This window comes from Pelobates fuscus, chromosome 9, assembly GCF_036172605.1.
Source record: "Pelobates fuscus isolate aPelFus1 chromosome 9, aPelFus1.pri, whole genome shotgun sequence".
Lineage (NCBI taxonomy): Eukaryota > Metazoa > Chordata > Amphibia > Anura > Pelobatidae > Pelobates > Pelobates fuscus.
Window position 1 is genome coordinate 99,427,499 of NC_086325.1, and position 19,774 is coordinate 99,447,272.

Below are 19,774 nucleotides of genomic sequence, written 5' to 3' on the forward strand. Positions count from 1 at the left end.
CACTTATGGTGATGGTGACCCTTATAAGTACATTCTTTGGATGGATAGAATTAACATTATTATTATTATACCATTTATATATAAAGAACCAACATTTTCTGCAGCACTGTACTTTAACAAAATATAGAAATTATCCTTGCAAAACATTTTGGAAAAAATTGTGCTTGTTACAGAACATCCATGTTATTAGGGGCGATGCTAGGAGGGTCTGATGACCCACTTAAGCCCCTGAAAAGCCCTGGTCTAATTTTGGCTACATTTCTGTGTTAACTCTTTGTCTCCTGTAATATTAAGTGAAAAATAACACATCTAATAACATATTAGAGTCACTCTAATGCACCATAATTAGCATTTATTATATAACACAGCATGAGGGTATTGCTGTGGGTGCAGGGTTTAAATGCAATGAAGGGAAGGGTTAACACAACAAAGCATTTATAAATGTTTATGTAATATTCTGAATTCATTCAAAGATTTGGTGTCACAATGTGATTTATAAAATGTATTTGGGTTTAGGGTTCGACTTAAGGCATGATATAGAGCTAGTTTAGGATGAGCTTAATTCAATATATATGGGGGAGACAGTAAAAAATACTCTTGGAATGTAGTCCACCTCGTATAACCCTGCTCATTTTTGTTTCACATCCTTGATTTTTGGACTGACCCTTCAGAATTCTCATTTCCATTCTGACTGCAAGCAAAGAGTACTGCTTCCCTTAAAGGGATTCTCCAGTTCCAGGAAAACATATTCGTTTTCGTGTCACTGCAGGACCCTCCTTCTCACCCCCCAACCCAAGTTGCTGGAGGGGTTAAAACCCCTTCAGTGACTTACCGAAGTCCAGCGCCGATGTCTCTCGGTGCTGGTCAGGCTCTGCCTACTCTCCTAATTAGACCTCCCCATAGGAAAGCATTATTCAATGCTTTCCTATGGGGATTTTGGTGACGCTGGAGGTCCTCGTGAAGACGTCCAGCGTTTCTTAAAACACTTTTCGCGTTCTATGAACACGGAAGTTCCTCTAGTGGCTGTCTTATAGACAGCCACTAGAGGAGGACTTAACCCTGCAAGGCAAATATTGCAGTTTATGAAAACTGCAATAATTACATTTGCAGGGTTAAGTGTAGTGCGAGTTGGCACCCAGACCACTCCAATGGGCAGAAGAGGTCTGGGCCCTAGAGTATCCCTTTAAGTATTATAGACAGTGCTTTCTCTATCCTTTTGATAGACTGGTCACCGGTACTTGTTTAAAAATGACAATTTTTCATGATTTCTCTAGAAGACCAATGGCAAACACACTAGATATGGTTCTGTTGACCTTTTACTATGCTACAGAATCTCTGACAGTATCATTGCCTTCGAATTCCTTCTCTATTTCTGTTGTTTTACAAATCTTGTGTGCAATATCTGAATATTTAACCTACAGAATTTACATGTATCTGAAATCGAAATATTTGCTTTCCAGATTGTACAGGGCATCTCTGACATAACATCACATATTCCTCTCTGTAGCTGATATATGCTATAAGGCATATTTACCCATATCTGAATTTTCAGATTTAAAGCCCTCTTTGGATATATTATATCTACAAAACATATTTAACTTTATGAGGGGCAGCTCCATTGCTACATCTCTAAACCTAAAGAAATGGAGCCACCATTTACAGAAAAGATCATCCTTTTTGTAGCACAGGGCCGTATCCTAAGTTATAAGAAGTGGCCGGAACATAACGTTAAAAAAGATAGCGTCTGAAATAGCAAAGGCCGGGATTATAGAAATATGGATATATGGATAAACAAGCCGGGTCAGGATTCCAGAAATACACAATGCCAATAAAAAAGCCAGGTCTGGATACCAAAAATACACAAAGTCAAATATAAGCCAATGTCAATATCAGAATATGCAATACTCTGTGTTGTTCTACCACAATCTGATTAATCATATGGCACCCAGGTGCTAGACAAGGACCTAGGAGTCATGAAGATCGTTGGCCAAGTTTGGCCCCATTCTTTAAACCCTATATGAAGATGGGGTCCCAAACTGTTAACCTACATAAGTCCCTTATAGTGCAATATTAATGCTTCTTTGGGTCCAACTTTCTTTTCCCTATATATATATATTCATAGTTCTTTTGTTTACCTACATCCATCTTTTGCCCTACTTATGAAATACTGTGTTTATGTATGTTATACATAACTTTCTGCGTCTTTTCTTATGCATTTTTTTCCCAAATAAATATGGTGGAGTGTTTTTATTAAACTGCGAAATGCTATCTGGATGTTCAAATTTTGGCAAAAATAAATTATGTAGAAAAATTCTTCAAATCAGTTATTATCACAGTTTTCCTTCTTCAGCCTACATTTTGCATCCAGCTTTTATTTTGTTACAGTTCAGACTTTAATGAATAACAAAACATTTTACCATTAGGGATATACTAGAACTCGATTATGTCTAAGTTGTAAACACAGGCTTCAGTCTCTGCTCTTTGCATCTTTTCCTGGGGTCTTTAATGAATCAGAGCTCCTGCAAACCCTGCTGGTGTTCTGATTTATTCAGCTGTGGACAACCATGTGAAAGAGCAGAGAGCATGTTTTCTGTCCAGAGAGAAGACACGGAACAAGTGAATTCTCTTTACAGAACCATCATGTGAAAAGAAGTGTTTTCAAAACATCCTAAAATTATTTCATTTATAGATATTTCATCTAAAGAATACATGTCTAATGTGTGGGAGTTAATATGATTTGGGAGACATTTTGTTTTGTTTCAGGTTTTGGGAGGGGTTAAATTTAGAGCTATGGAAAAAAAGTTGAGTGTAGGCATTTGGAGTTTGAAGGGTTATTTAAGTACTCATCCTCTTATGATTGACAGAACTGTAAGAGCTATTGTACGGTGTAAATAACTCATTGCTGCACTTCTCATACTGAAACGCACTTCCTGTATGAGAGGCTGTTATTGGACAGAAGAGAAATGGTCCCTTACACTTCCTGTCTAGCCTCATACACAGACACTGGAGCTAGGACAGCACTGAATTTTAACGCTCTATAACAGTTCCTGCTGCTCTGCTATGAAGTATAGAATGCTGACTGGACTACAGAGGACACTGGTCAGGGCTCCTCGTACGTATCTCCTCCCGCCAGACCACCTAAGCTTAAAAAAAAAAAAAGCAATATAAGTGTAAATAGGCGTCTCCAACAGGACAGGCACCTGCAACTTAATCTGACTAATGTGAAATCTAGCCCTTCTTGTAGGTGGAAACCTCCAACACTCAGTGTTTTGCCACGCATGTGCCAATTATATGATCTCCTAAGACCATCTGACTAAAGAGTTTTACTTTTCTATTTTACAGAATTGTCTCTAGAGGCTGTCATATTGACCCTGCAATGTAAACACAGTGTTTCTCGCTGAATGGCAATGTTTTCATCTGCAGGGCTAAAAAGGGGGGAGAGGCACATGGCACCCAGAACACTTTGGTTTGGTTACCCAAGTTCAAAGAGAGCAGAGCATAAAGTGCCATTAAGTTGACTGTCATGTATGGGGTATTTTTGCAAAATAAGTAATAAAATAAAAACAGAAATACTCAGTATCACAAATAAATAATTGTGTACATAACACAAGGGGACTGGGCAATATGCGGAGTAGGCAATCTTCAAAACTTCTGGTGTCGTGTACTAAATCTCCCATATTGCTCTAACAGTCAAAATGCTGACAAAGCAGCAGGGGAGATGTAGTCCAAAACATCTGGAATGCTGAAGGTTGCCTACCCCTGATAAGCTGAAGTGTGCATGGTCGTTTCAGTTCTGCTTTCTAAAAAAAATAAGCTAATGTCATGTATCCCATCTGTTTTTAAAAGACTCATTCTCATTTCCTTTATTAGAGCAACGTTTGTCAGCATATAAAACAGTGTATAAGAAGCTCTACCATTCATCAGTGTACTATTATCTGCAGTAATAAACAAAAACACCACCGTTTGGTAATCTAATTAAAGTGACAAGATGCTATTAGCATATGTTGACTAGGTTGTTAATAAAAGGCAAAATATGAGGAAAACACAAATTATTGTTCTGTGAAGTACCATGAATATTTATTATTTACATGCGCTGTAATGAGTTAATCATTTGTCTATAAGAGGTTCCGTAAAGTTTCATTTCAGTACGGAATGTTTCCGACAGTTTTGTAATTTAGTATGTGACGAGATGGATTAGAATGCAATTAAGGTTGCATAATTGTTCTACTTCAGATGAGTTGCTTTGCAATGCAAGAAACATTATGATCAGCTAGTGTAGCAATCCCATCTATTATTGTAACAGACACTATAGCAACAATGATAGAATACAATGTTCGCACTCCTTACCTCTACTTCCCTTAAATATCACAATTAAGTCATGAGATCTTTGGTTAGGATAATTACTCATAATGTAAAAACAAAACAACTCCACATTACACAGTACTTCTCTCCAAAGCTAATAAATCTTTGGAAAAAAAAAAAAAATCAGTCCTAAAAATCAATGGTTTCGGTCAGATCTGTGGTTCGAATTTGCTCATAATTGTCTTTAAGATGTATTTGCTCTTTGCTAGCACTGTTGTCCATTATCAAGTTTAACAGAATACCCCATCTGATTACAACATAGCTTGTTTAAGTTTAGAATCTTCTTGCTTTCAAGATGGGGTTTTGGCACCTGGTACTTCTGCCTCCCACATTTTAAATTTCTTTTAGAAATGTAGAAAAAGATTTAAATTTGAAGGCACTTTGTGTCTTTGGAAGTAGAAGGCATAGCCACACCACAAGACTCAGCTTGGCATAGTGAAACTACTACAATAAATGTAATTGCAAAACATTACAACCATTACCAATACTAATAATTTTCTTTTAGAAATTTAGAAAAAGATTTAAATTTAAAGGCACTTTGTGTCTGTGGAGGTAGAAGCTGTAGCAGGGCCGGTGCAAGGATTTTTGCCGCCCTAGGCAAAAGAAAGATTTGCCCCCCCTCCCACTGACATCACAATGCCCCACCCATATGATCTGCCATATGAACTAATGCCAGTGCTGCACACAGTGTGTGTTTACATTAAAAAGCCTGCAGGGACAAACTATAGACACCAGAACCACTTTATTAAGCTACAGTGGTTCTGGGGACTATAGTGTCCCTTTAATGTGAGGTACATTAGAGATTAGTGTCACTAATAATGGTGGTCTCTCGTCTCCCCCTTAGTGGCCTCTGCTCTCCTCTGCCCCCCCTTTCCATTAGTGGTCTCTCCTCTCCCCCCACCTCAACCCTCCCTCCCTTAGCGGTCTCTCCTCACCTCCCTCCCCTAGTGGTCTCTCCACCACCCCCTCCCTCCTTTAGGCGTCTCTCCCTCCCCCACGTTCTCCTCACCCCCCTCCCTGTGTTCTCCGTGTTCTCCTCTTCTTCTCCCTGGTGTTCTCCTCTTCTTCCCCCCTCCCTGTGTTCTCCTCTTCTACTCCCCTCCCTGTGTTCTCCACTTCTTCCCCCCCCTTCCTGTGTTCTCCTCTTCTTCTCCCCGTCCCTGTAATCTTCTCTTCTTCTCCCCCCTCCCTGTAATCTTCTCTCCTCCCCCCTGTAATTGTCTCTTCTTCCCCCCCCCCTTCCCTCCCTGTAATCTCTTCATCTCCCCCCCTAATCTTCTCTTTTCCCCCTCCCCTGTAATTTTCTCTTCTCCCCCCTCCCGGTAATCTTCTCTTCTTCTCCCCCCCCTGTAATCTTCTCTTCTTCTCCCTCTCTGTAATCTTCTCTTCTTCTCCCCCCTCCCACCCTGTAATCTTCTCCACGCCCCCTCCCTGTAATCTTCTCTTCTCCCCCTCCCTCCAATCTTCTCCACCCCCCCTCCCTCCCTGTAATCTTTTCCACTCCCCCCTCCCTCCCTGTAATCTTCTCCACTCCCACCCTGAGCTGTAGCCACATCACAAAACTCAGCTTAGCAGAGTAAAACCACTACAATCAATGTAGTTGCAAAACATTACAACCATTACCATCACTGCCACCAATTTTTTTAATTTATTTTTTTGCAAAAGTTTTATCTTGTCAAACATTTTACAGATAATAATGTTTATACAAAATTCCAATGTAAAACACAGTACATATAAAATGAGAGTCTGGGTCAAAGGTGGGAGTAACAATTTGAGTTAAATATATAGAAGGAAATGTGAGACATTCACAGAGTGAGAAAAGTTTTATTCGCAGTATTATACATGTGTGTTCAGTCTCATCAAACCCAACTTAACCCAGTTCAATCTAGTGATTTGAAACATACTCCATTCATCCCAAACAGGCACCGGGCGACATATAGGGTAGGGGAAAGCAGCGAACAGTCACGGAGTACGTTACATGTTAGGCCAGGGAGCCCTTCTCTCTTTATAGAGGTCAGTAAGGAGTCTATCTGAGTAATATTGTAAATCGAGTCTTAACTGGAGGGGAGCATTCTATATAGGTAAATTGGTTTAAGTAAGGATAAATTATGTAGTGAATATATGTATACATTCTAAGAGCTTCCAAATGTGCCCAACTCACAACTTCACTCTCCTAGCAGAGCAGTCGAACAGGATATGACTGGTCGATAAGTACCCTTGGCTAACTAACGCAAAGACCATTGAATTTAAACCAAAGTTCCCATATCTCTTTATAGACAATGTGTCTGAGTGAAAAGCAACCTCCATTATGTGCTGTAAATTCAACTGGGAACATACTTCTAACTAGTTCAGAGGACCTATGTTTCCCCAGTTTCTGGCGATTATTAGTTTTGTTGCCATAAATACATGTACCAATAGATTTTTGACAATTCTGTTGCTGGGAGGAAAGCCCATATGAAACAGAAGCATATGTGCTGTTAACACGATTTTCCTCTTAAAGATAAAATTTACAAGTTTGGACAGGATCTCTTTTAAGGCACCAAGCTCTTCACATTGCCACCAGATGTGGGGAAGAGAGCCTAGTGCCTTACCACAATGCCAGCAATCTGGGGAATCATAGAGGTCAATTCGAGCTAATCGTGTAGGAACCTGATACCAGCGGTAAAGGAGTTTATAGTAAACATCCAGTATGTTTACTGAATGGATATTTCTTTTCGCCAGGCTGAGGCCCTGCAATCATTCATCCAGAGAGCTAGAAAATTGGAGTTCCTGCTCCCATTTCATCATAGCTGGGACTTTCTCCTTAGACCGCTGGTTGAACATAAACCTAGATAACCTGGAGGTGTTTGTTACTAAAATGCTGTTCCAGGAACTGGTCCAGCGGTGTTATCCCAGCTAATGATTTACCATTTAAAAAAAGATTTAATTCTCAAATAATTTAAAATCTCTCTAGAGGGGAGATTATGTTTAGTCTATAAGAAAAAACAATTGGGAAATTATCTCACCTCCTAATAACTCAGAGAAGTCCCTTAGGCCACATTTATGCCATTCTAGGATATTTAGATCTTCTATATAATATTGTAAGCATTCTAAAGGAGCACAACGGGATATTTTTTCAGTGACAACATTTTTCTTTATGTACTTTACTGTGGAGAGTACTGCTTTATTGTTCGGATTATCAGATCTCACTTCACAAGCTCCATATAACAATATATAAGATAAAATGGTTCTACCTTGTTTAATCCTGTTTTTTCTAGGTCTAACTATCCATATTGGTCTAGAAGAGGAGAAGTTGTCACAAACGGCAAAATGTACCATCGTACTTGTTAAATATGACCTTTGGGCGTCCAGAAAAGACAACCCGCCCTGCTTTCTTCCTCTCTGCAATATTCCCAAGGGTATTTTAGGTCAAATATCCTGCCAAAACTGTTTCTGAAAACTGCTAAACGTCTAGGAGTCTACCATCAGCGGGATTTTCCTAAATAGATATAAAAGTCTCGGCAGTAAATAGGAGTTGATTATCTCATTTCTACCTAACCATGATATCTCAATTCCCTTCGAAGCCATTTTTTTTTTAAAATTGTGTTGCCAGTGCCAAGTAGTTAAGCCTGTTTATTTCTGAGAGATCCATTATCCCCAGATAGTTTATACTCCTCGCCTCCCAATATAGCTTCAAGTTATCCTTGAAAAAATCCATCCTAGGTCTGCCCAGACCTTTAGTCAGGATTTGTGTATTTTTAATAATTACTTTATATCCTGAGATCTTACCAAACTCCTCGACCAAATTAAACACTTATGGTAATGAACCGATAGGATCCATAAGGAACAAGAGCACGTCATCAGCATAAAGTGTGATCTTGATCTCAGATGTATTAACAGTTATACCTTTGATTTGTGCTTTCTGTCTGGTAGCTTCTGCAAGTGGTTCAATAGAAAGAACGTAGAGTAGTGGGGCTAATGGGCAGCCCTACCGAGTCCCGTTACGAATCGGGAATCAGTCAAATTGAAACATAAACCCTGACACGTTAGCTTGCGGGTCCCCATATAGAGTCATTGTGTGATCTTTAAAGGTTCCCCCATTGCCAAAGAAGCCCAAGACCTCCTCTAAATACCTCCACCCAACACTGTCAAAGGCTTTCTCGCCATCAAGGGCTACCAGGGAGAATTTTCCTGACCTGCATAATGAATAACGTTCAGGATTTTCCTAATATTGTCAGACGTGCTCCTGCTCCCCAAGAAACCAGACTAGTCGAGATGGATAATATTTGAAATAACCCCCTTGAGCCTGTTGGCCATAATTTTTGAGTGCACCTTTATGTCTAAATTGATAAGTGAGATTGGCATGTAGTTGCAAGTTTGTGCAGGGTCTTTGTCTGGTTTCGGAATTGGTATAATGGATGCCTGAAGTATCTCAGATGGAATTGTTTTGAACTCTAGGAAGGTTCTATTAAAAAAGGGTGAAATTAGGTCATTAAGCTTCTGATAAAAAACTGATGAAAACCAGCCCAGGCCCGGAGATTTAGCAGACTTTAATGCTCGGATAGTATTGCTTATCTCCTAGTGAGAGAGAGGACTGTTTAACTAAATAATTTTTTTCCAGAAATATGAGGTAATTTTAATTTAGCCAGAAATTGCTGTATTTCCGGAATAGAGGGGGCAATGGAATTCAGATTATACAATTTTTTGTAATATTCTCCAAATTTGTGTTGGAGATAGAAATTTAGTGATTCCTACCACTATTTTCTTAATAGTTTGAAGTTTATTCCTGGTCTTTAATTCATTAGTAAGAATTCTACCTGATTTATTAATTCCATGGTACCAACCTTGTTTAAGAGCTGACAATGACTTATTTATTTTCTTGTGTTCTTTCTAAGATCTTCTGTCTAATAACCTTGATTTCTCTCAAAATCCCTTGATCTAAACAGATCTTATGAGACCTCTCAAGCTTTACCAATTCAATATATAGAGCATTCAGATCTTTCCCTTTCTGTTTTTTAGCATAGGTGCCCAATTTTATAAGCCAGCCTCTCATGTAGGATTTAAAGGTACACCAGAGGGTGAAGTTGCGAACCTGGTGATTATCGTTTAATTTGAAAAATTCTCTGGCCTAGCAATGCATATTCTCAATGTTGGTTTCTGACCTAAGAAGAGTCTCATTTAATCTCCAGTTGTTCCTATTTTTATATTCAGAGTTATTTTTTATTTCTAGAAAAATTGGGGCATGGTCTGACCATGTTATAGGTCCGATTCCAGCATTGATAATCTGTTCCAAAATGTCAGCCCTACACAGAAAATAATCGATAAAGCCATCCATAAATTATATCTCATAAGGTATAGTCCATTAGTACCATACAAACATAAGTATACTATTGGTACTATAACCACTTCATGAAAAATCGATAAAGAGATCTAAAATGATAAAAGAGCAAAACTAATATGGAGCCTAAAGGTGTTGACATCATATAGTATCATCTGTTGGCATGTATAGGACCACTAGGTGCCTTAGCTCAGGGATATGGAAGAGGATAGGGGAAACATAGGGTGTGGGCTTAGAAACATTACTCTACTAACGAAGGTTCTGTTTCTGAGCCCTCACCCTATGTTTCCCCTATCCCCTATTCAATACTCATATCTAGTGGTCCTATAAATGCCAACAGACGATACTATACGATGTCAACACCTTTAGGCTCCATATTAGTTTTGCTCTTATTTCTTTTTAGATCTCTTTATCGATTTTCCATGTAGTGGTTATAGTACCAATAGCATACTTATGTAGCTAGAAAGGCTCCATACCAGTGATGAAACTACTGACTTTGCAGCCAGTGTAGCTGCACTGGGGGACCATACACTATGGGGGCACATTGTGTGGCCCATGCACTTAGGATCACTGGTGGGCATGTGTCAACAGGGGTCTGGTCAGGCGCTGTGGCCCTTTAACTGTGCGACTGGCCCCCTCTTATCTGCAACATAGGAGGAAGTAAGAGCATCTCAATTTCTCACAGAAAGACGTGAAGATGCACGGAAAAGCGCACTAGGCAGAGCGGAGGGGGCAAGAACCGGAAAAGCCAGCCTCTAACTGCCAACTGCCTCAGCCTGCCGACTGGACCCCAGGCAACCTCCTGCACCCAAAAAGGTATGAATCTGGAGGGTGGCTATAAAAGTGTACATTTTGACCAGCATGTGTGTCATTGTGTGTGTGTGTGTGTGTGTGTATCTGTCTGTGTGTCATTGTGTGTATCTGTATGTTTGTGTGTGGTCTGTATGTCTCTGTGTGTGTGTGTGTATCAGTGTGTGTACCTATGTACCACAAAAAATAAATACAACGTCTTAGTGAGTAACCCAGAATTGCCAACACACTCTATACACCTGTGTGATCACCTCTCTATTCACACAAACATAGGAACTGTACATACATGGAAAAGTAGGTAGAATGTAGTTGTTTCTCAGGTAGGATGGTATTAATATACACTGTAAAAAGAAAGAACATTGCCAAAGCCTAGTGCAATACAATCTGATACAGATATATAAGCAGATTCAGTAATCTTTTGGTATAGTACTCATAAAGGTGGAGCCAATGTATGAGGCTCAATAGGTAGGCAGGTGGGAGTATTAGTAGGGATCCCACTCCCTTGCTTGGTGTTGTCCTTGTCTCCTTTCTCGTCCAATAACTCCACTGAGCATAGGTAGCAGTATATGTAGATACTTTATTGGTACAGAATAAAAATAAGATAAAAGTAAAACACAATGAAAGTAAATGAAAAATATAAAATGAGTCCAAATCTGAAAACCCGTTTCGCCTATTAAAAGGCTTCCTCAGTTGCATGTAGCTTTCTCCGGTGGTCAGTATATATACCTCCCTTTTGATTGTCCATTGAGGTCTCCTGGCTGTGTTCAAAATCATTTCCGTCTCTATCTGATGACGCGGCTACGCGCATCCTCCTTTGATGCTGTGTTCCTTGTTAGTCCGTGTTCCACGTCTTCAATCAGTTTTATTGTCCATGAAAGCTTTTTACATTGCGGTTCTCTCCGTACACATATCGCACATATTTGGGACATAAAAGGCGAAAATTATTAGAATGCATCTGATTTAGGGTCTTTCAAGAATTCAATATTGAATATAGTAAAACTTCAAAATGTTAAAAACAAATATACTTTCGCCTTCTTAAATTGATTGATAAAAATATGAATTACATATATAAGACAGACCTTTAGTGTATAAATGGAATATTTGTAAAAGTTAAAAAACACCTATATTGTCTAAACTTGTGATAGATCGATAACAATAAATAGAAATAGAAAGGAAAAATTCCTTATAGTTAAATAGTTACATAGCTGAAAAGAGACTTGCGTCCATCAAGTTCAGCCTTCCTCACATTTGTTTTTTGCTGTTGATCCAAAAACAAAAAAAAACCAGTTTGAAGCACAATTTTGAAACAAGCTAGGAAAAAAAATCCTTCTTGACCCCAGAATGGCAGTCAGATTTATCCTTGGATCAAGCAGTTATTACCCTATATTGAAAGATTATATCCTTGAATATTCTGTTTTTGCAAAAAATGTGGAATTGAGAAAGATGGTGTGAATAATCATAACAAATGTTTCTGTAAAAAAATTATAAAAAATGTGGAGGAATATATAATTAATCATAAAAAGTGGTATTGATCAAAAAAATGATATGAATAATAAATTTAAAAAAATGTTTTTATAAAAAGTTACTAAAAATATGGGGGAATAAGTAATTAATCATGAAAAAGTGGTATGGATTATGATCTAATAAAAAGCCAGATGTTATAGTCGCTGTGTTTTCATAGAAAGTGACATAGCACGAAATCTGAATTTAATCCATACGGAATAAGAGTATTGAAATTCAAGATCTCATTTCCTCTTTTCCTAATTTGTTAATAAAATCACCTCCTCGACAATCTTTTTTTACTACTCTTAAAACACAGAAAAATAGATCGTTCGGATCTTGGTTATGTGCTATTTTAAAATGTTGGGAGACACTGTGGGTCTCAAGGCCTTTTCTTTTGTTGCATATATGTTTACGCAATTTGAACGTTTAATGGTCGAATTGGTCTGCCTATATACAGTAAATTACATGGACATTTTAAGGCGTATATCACGCCTTTCGAGTAGCACCTTGCGTGGTCCTGAATGACATATTGTTTCCCTATAATGTGATATTTTTTGTCCTTCATGGAAGTGTATATTAATATCATCCTACCTGAGAACCAACTCCACTCCACCTACTTTTCCATGTGTGTACCTATGTATCTGTCTGTCATCAGTGTGTGCATCTGTATGTTTTCCATGTGTGTATCTGTGTATCTGTATGTTGTCAGTATGTGTATCTGCATGTGTGCCAGTGTGTGTATCTCTGTGTGTGTTTTCTGCATGTGTGTCAGTGTTTTCTGCAATGTGTGTCTGTCTATCTGCATGGGTGTCAGTGTGTGTCACTGGCGGATCCAGGGGGGGGGGCAACGGGGCAATTGTCCCCCCAAGATTCTCCCCTGCCGGCTAGTGCAGGGCTGGCATTGTCCAAGTGCCAGCCCTGCACTGTGCCTGCGGACTGGAGAAGAGATCACAGATCTCCCTCCCGGGTCCGCAGGCACCGTGCTGGCAGCCATCGGGGGGAGGGAGGGAGACAGGACCCGGGAGTTCAGCCTGCAGCTCCTCCGGGTCCTTCTCTTGCGAGCACGGAACGTTGCCGCGGTTACCACGGCAACGCTCCAAATCTCGCGAGAGTGAACTCTAGCCGAGGAGCGCGGGCTAGAGTTCACTCTGACCACTGGACCACCAGGGATTCCCACTGGGACCACCAGGGATTGAAATATGTCCCCCCTCCTCCCAGTAAGAAGGGGGGGGGAATATATTTATTTAATTTTATACATTATTTATTTATTTATTTTTATCAAAAAGCCCCCTTACCCTGCTAACCACACATTCACACATTGCCCCCCATAAACTGCCCACACACATACTGCCCCCCATACACACACTGCCCCCCATACACATACACCGCACCCCCATACACACACTGCCCCCCCCATACACACACTGCCCCCACACACATATACTGCCGCCACACACATACACTGCCCCCCCCACACATACACTGCCCCCCCTACACATACACTGCCGCCCATACACACACTGCCCCATACACACACTGTCCCCCCATACACATACACTGCCCCCATACACATACACTGCCCCAATACACACACTGTCCCCCCATACACATACACTGCCCCCATACACATACACTGCCCCCCCATACACACACTGCCCCCCCACATACATACACTGCCCCCCCCACACACACATTGCCCCCACACACATACACTGCCCCCCAGACACATACACTGCCCCCATACACTTACACTGCCCCCATACACACATACACTGCCCCCAATACACACATACACTGCCCCCATACACACACACTGCCCCCCATATACATACACTGCCCCCCCCATACACATACACTGCCCCCAAACACACGCTGTCCCCCATACACACACTGCCCCCCCATACACACACTGGCCCCCATACACACTGCCCCCCATACACATACACTGCCCCATACACATACATTGCCCCCATACACACACTGCCCCCCATACACACACTGTTCCCCCATACACACACTGCCCCCCATACACTTACACTGCCCTCATACACACACTGGCCCATACACACACTGCCCCCCACACACATACACTGCCCCCATACACATACACTGCCCCCACACACACATACACTGCCCCCCACACACATACACTGCCCACCCATACACACACTGCCCCCACACACACATACACTGTAAGTTGTCAAACTGTTCTTAAACGGTTTGACTACTTACTCTGGGAGGGGGTCCCGGCACCATAACCACTACACAGAGCTGTAGGGGTTATTGTGCATGTATTATTTCTTTAAATAATATAAAAGTGCCCCTCCCGAGATCAGTCTCTGGATCCGCCACTGGTTTGTGTATCTGTGTGCAGTGGTGTATTTTAGTTTTGTGCTGCCCTAGACACCCTCCCCTCCCCCCATATCTAAATTTCTCTTTGAACTGACAGACACATGCCCTCACTGATGCATACACTGACATACACTCACTGACTGATACACAGTCATTGGCACACACACTGTTTAACCAACACACCCTTTCACTGAAACACACACACTTACTTTCACACACTCACATTCACTGATGGACACACACATACACACTCTCTGACAAACACATATAAACACTCACTGACAAACACACATACACTCTCACTGACAAACACATATAAACTCTCACTGACAAACACACATACACTCTCACTGACAAACACATATACACTCTCACTGACAAACACACACACTCTTTGACAGACACACATACAAACACATACACACTCTCACTGACAAGCACACATACACACTCACTGACAAATACACATACACACTCACTGACAAGCACACATACACTCTCACTGAAAAACACACATACACTCTCACTAATAAAACACATACAAACTCGCTGACAAGCACACATAAACACTCACTGACAAGCAAGGAGCGCGGGCTAGAGTTCACTCTGACCACTGGACCACCAGGGATTCCCACTGGGACCACCAGGGATCGAAATATGTCCCCCCTCCTCCCAGTAAAGGTAAGAAGCGTGGGGGGGGGGGGACACATACATTTATTTTATTTTATACATTATTTATTTATTTATTTTTATCAAAAAGCCCCCTTACCCTGCTAACATTCACACATTGCCCCCCATAAACTGCCCACACACACACTGCCCCCATACACACACTTCCCCACATTCACTGCCCCCCATACACATACACTGCACCCCCATACACACACTGCACCCCCAAACACATACACTGCCCACACACACATACACTGCCCCCATACACACACTGCCCCCCACACACATACACTGCCCCCCCCCACACACATACACTGCCCCCATACATACACTGCCCCCCATACACACACTGCCCCCCATACACACACTGCCCCCCACACACATACAGTGCCCCCCATACACATACACTGCCCCCCATCCACACACTGCCCCCATACACACACTGTCCCCCCATACACATACACTGCCCCCCATACACATACACTGCCCCCTATACACACACTGCCCCCAATACACACACTGCCCCCCCATAAACATACACTGCCCCCCATACACATACACTACCCCCCCAACAGAGTCTCTGCTTTAGAAATGCTTCTAAAACTAGATGCACCTCCTGTTATTACTTCCGTGCAAAAATGGGAGAAAGAATTAAAAATAAGAATTAATAGGGAAGATTGGTGTACGGTTATATCTAAAACAGCCAAAAATATTCACTGTTTGAATTTACTGGAAACACTATATAAAGTAATAAATAGATGGTACTTTGTCCTTACCAGGTTAGCTAATATGTATAGCTCGACTTCACCCTTATGCTGGAGATGTAAGCAACAATTGGGCTCTTACATACACATTTGGTGGGAATGTGAGAATGTAAGAAACTTCTGGCAGGAAACTTTTGTTATTATTGAAAAATTGATCTCTAAGCCTATTCCTAAATGCCCAGAAACTGCTATTCTACATTTAAATATTGATTCCTTATCTCAGAAAGATTCTACTGTCTATATTCATTTTATGATAGCTGTAAAAATAATAAAGCTAGGAATTGGAAAAACTCACTGCCCTTTTCTTTAGATAAACTATCTCAAGTTAAGTACCAACTGGGGATGGAATCCCAATTAGATAAGTTCTATGGTAAAGATTTGAAAGCCAAAGATTATAGCACCTTTTGCAGAGAAATGCTATAAAGTGAATGTGGTGATTAGGTTTGCCCCTGAGTGATAGAATAACCAGGTTACATTTGGTGATTAAAGAGTGGAAAACCGGTATAGGATTCTAGTGTGACTCTGAAATCTTGTGACCAATTAGTAGATCTCCCTCTGCTCTCCATTCGGCATGTAAGTTGATGTAATGTATTTGTTTGTATTTACCGTACTAAGTCTGTCTTTTTCGACTGAATTCTGAATACTATGTTTTATGTAACCAAGCACAATTAATGTCTATTTTTGTATGGAAAAAAAATTATAATAATAATAAAAATTATATTAAAAAAAAAAACAAAAACACATACAAACTCACTGACAAGCACACATAAACACTCACTGACAAACACACATACACACTCACTGACAAGCACACATACACTCTTAATGACAAACACACATACACACTCACTGACAAGCACACATACTCTCACTGAAAAACACACATACACTCTCACTAATAAAACACATACACACTCACTGACAAACACACATACACTCTCACTGACAAGTACACATACACTCTCACTGACAAACACACATACACACACACAATTTATTTATTTTTTTAAATTCCACTCCACCCAGTCTCCCTACCTTTCTCTATTTGCCTGAGGTCCAGTGGGGCTGCTGGGCTGAGCGGCTGGCGTGTGGTTCCTGGGGTCCAGTGGGGCTGCTGGGCTGAGCAGCTGGCGTGCAGGCGGCGAGGGAGCTCTGATACTCCTGCTCAGCTCCCTTGCGTGCCTGTTAGTGATGCCAGGGCCGGAGTGACGTAATTTTCCTGCTCCGGCATCACTGTGGTGTGAGCAGGGGAGCTTAGCAGGGGAGAGCTCAGGGGAGAATTCTGCCTCGTCGCCCACCTCAATTATCAGCGCTTGCCGCTTGCTAGCCTCGGAGGGCCCTGGGGTAGCCAGTTGGACAATTTTTGGCCCCTTAGGACAAGAAGCTGACAAGGCATCTGCCAGGGCGCTTAGGGAGCGGCTTTTTTTGCCGCCCCCTGAAAGTGCCGCCCAAGGAAAATGCCTTGTCAACCTCGCAGTAGATACAGTGCTGTCTGTGTGTCTGTATCTGTATGTGTATCAGTTTGTTTATCTATGTATCTGTATATGTGTCAGTGTGTGTATATGTTTGTCTGTATATCTGCATGTATGTCTGTGTGTGTATCTGTGTGTATATCTGTGTATCTGAATGTGTTTCAGTGTGTGTCTGTGTATCTGCATGTGTGTCAGTGTGTATCTGTGTATGTATTTGTATCACAGTACGTGTGGCAGTGTATGTGTATATGTGTACACATCTCTGCATTCATACTTCAACAATACACACAAATACAACCCTGCATTCAAAAGTTAACACTAAATACACATATAAAATGATATATAAACAAAACCCTACATTTTAAAAAACAACACTACACATAAATGCATGCTTGCATTCAAACGCTACATACACTACACTACATACAAACACACCCCTACATTCACATAAACATACTCCATACAAAAACATGCTTACATTAAAATACACAAACACTGCTCAGTGCTACATACAACCCTGCAAGCATGGGAAATGATGTGGGAGTTGTTCAACAATTGGTGATCTACCTTTTAGCCAACCTTATGATGGGGGGCAAACACATTTTTGCACCAGGGCCCTCTCTACGTTAGTCCCGACACTGCTCTATCCAATGGGACTTCGGAAACAATGGGTGTGGTGTGGCCATAGTTTCCCTTCTGGGCATTGGGTTGGGACATTAAAATTGATTAAATGGATGTATTTTATTGTGTCTCTTTTTTGTAAATCTGTGTTTTTTTTCTCATTATTTGCATTGGGAATTATGGATTTTATTTTGGCCTTTTTGGGGGCTAAAGATAAGAAGAAATAAAAGAAAGAAGACATTCGGTGTAATTTGTCAAACCATTTTAGAATGCTCTGACAACTTACCTGGGTGGTTCCAAAACCTAGCATTGTGATTAGCTCAAGGGAGACATCCGGTTTCTCCTGCAGGAGAAGTTAGATGTGGTACAGGATTATGGTGTTTGGAGTATTCTTTCACTGCTGATTCAATTAGATGCAGAAAAAGTAGCAGGACATAAAATACAAAAATATTCAAAGAAAGAATTACTGAGTGGAGTGATACTGCTCATTTGGCACCTCTTACATAAGATAATAATTGGAACCAAGACAATATTTGACAAGCATATCAACGTGACTGTATACTGATTTAACCCTATATTTAAACTGACTTAGGATGAGTTTACAAGTTATAAAATTGGTTCTGTGGCAATCCTCTAAGGAGATATAATAACATGCCTGGAGTATTAACCAGGATTATTATGGTTGACCTGAACACCTTCATGCACATGAATTGAAATGCTTTTACACGTTTTAAAAGGAGTTCCACAATTAACTGTAAATGCCACTCAGCCCAAAGTTTTATGTTTAATTACACAGCCCGCCTTGATACAAATGTAGGAAAATAACTTTAGTTTACAAATATCTATTTAATGTGACACCTCACATGGCAGTGTCCAGAATCACAGCACTGTAATATCATATTATATGTAATATTAATGTGAGTAATAATTTACTCCAAGAAATATCTTGCACCAGCATAAGTAATGGTTAGAAGTTAATCCACCTCAACCCAGTGGGTTATTATAAAATCAGGTTTCATAATAAGAACCTTAGGATTCGGAATGTTTCCCCTTACATGCCTTGTCTCCAGAACATTTTTCAACCTTTTTATTTTTACCATCTTTATTTTTGTTTCAGTATTCCAAGGTTTCTCAACATCTCAATTCCAGTTTCTTACGTTGTGAAAAGAAAGGAAGACGTTGATATGGAATATAGGTGTAACAAACCCCTTGTACTTTGCATAGTACGTTCGTTCGCACACTCCCGAACTGCTAGAGGCTTGAGTGATTATAGCCCATTCGCATAGTACGCTAGTTTGTACTCTCCCGAAATCCCAATAGATCGTGGTTAAAATCAACCGCTTCTTCGTTCACATACCCAAACTTCAGTAGAGACTTGATGAAGGTTACAACAGTAATGTTTTATCATGGCCAGATGGGGTCTCCAGCAAAAACATAGTAAAACACACCCAGGAGTCTCTGTGTCTGGGAGATAATTGAGTGTACTTAAACTAATATCTCCCAGGCACTAGATGTACAGAAAATAAAACATAAAATACCCCAAAATACATAAAACACACATAGGAACCCCCACAAGTCTTATATCCTCGGATAGCCTGAATCTGAGCACCCAACATATCCAAATAGCGCTCAGATCCCACTAATACAGCCAAATCGCCTCCGGAGTAAACTTTTGGGAGTTCCAAAATTAACAAAAAGAAGAACGGTTCCCCTGGCTCATAGGTAACGATCGTTCACCTGGTTCGTGCGAACAATCCTACCGAACAGCGTTTTCCTGGCTTGTCTCCAAATGAAGGAGGCTTTCGTACAAAAATTACTGTTGTTCGCGGGGTCGAGTGTCTAACTTAGAGTTCCAGACACTCAACGACCTAGTACTACTGCCTGCTTTCGGGAGACAAGAT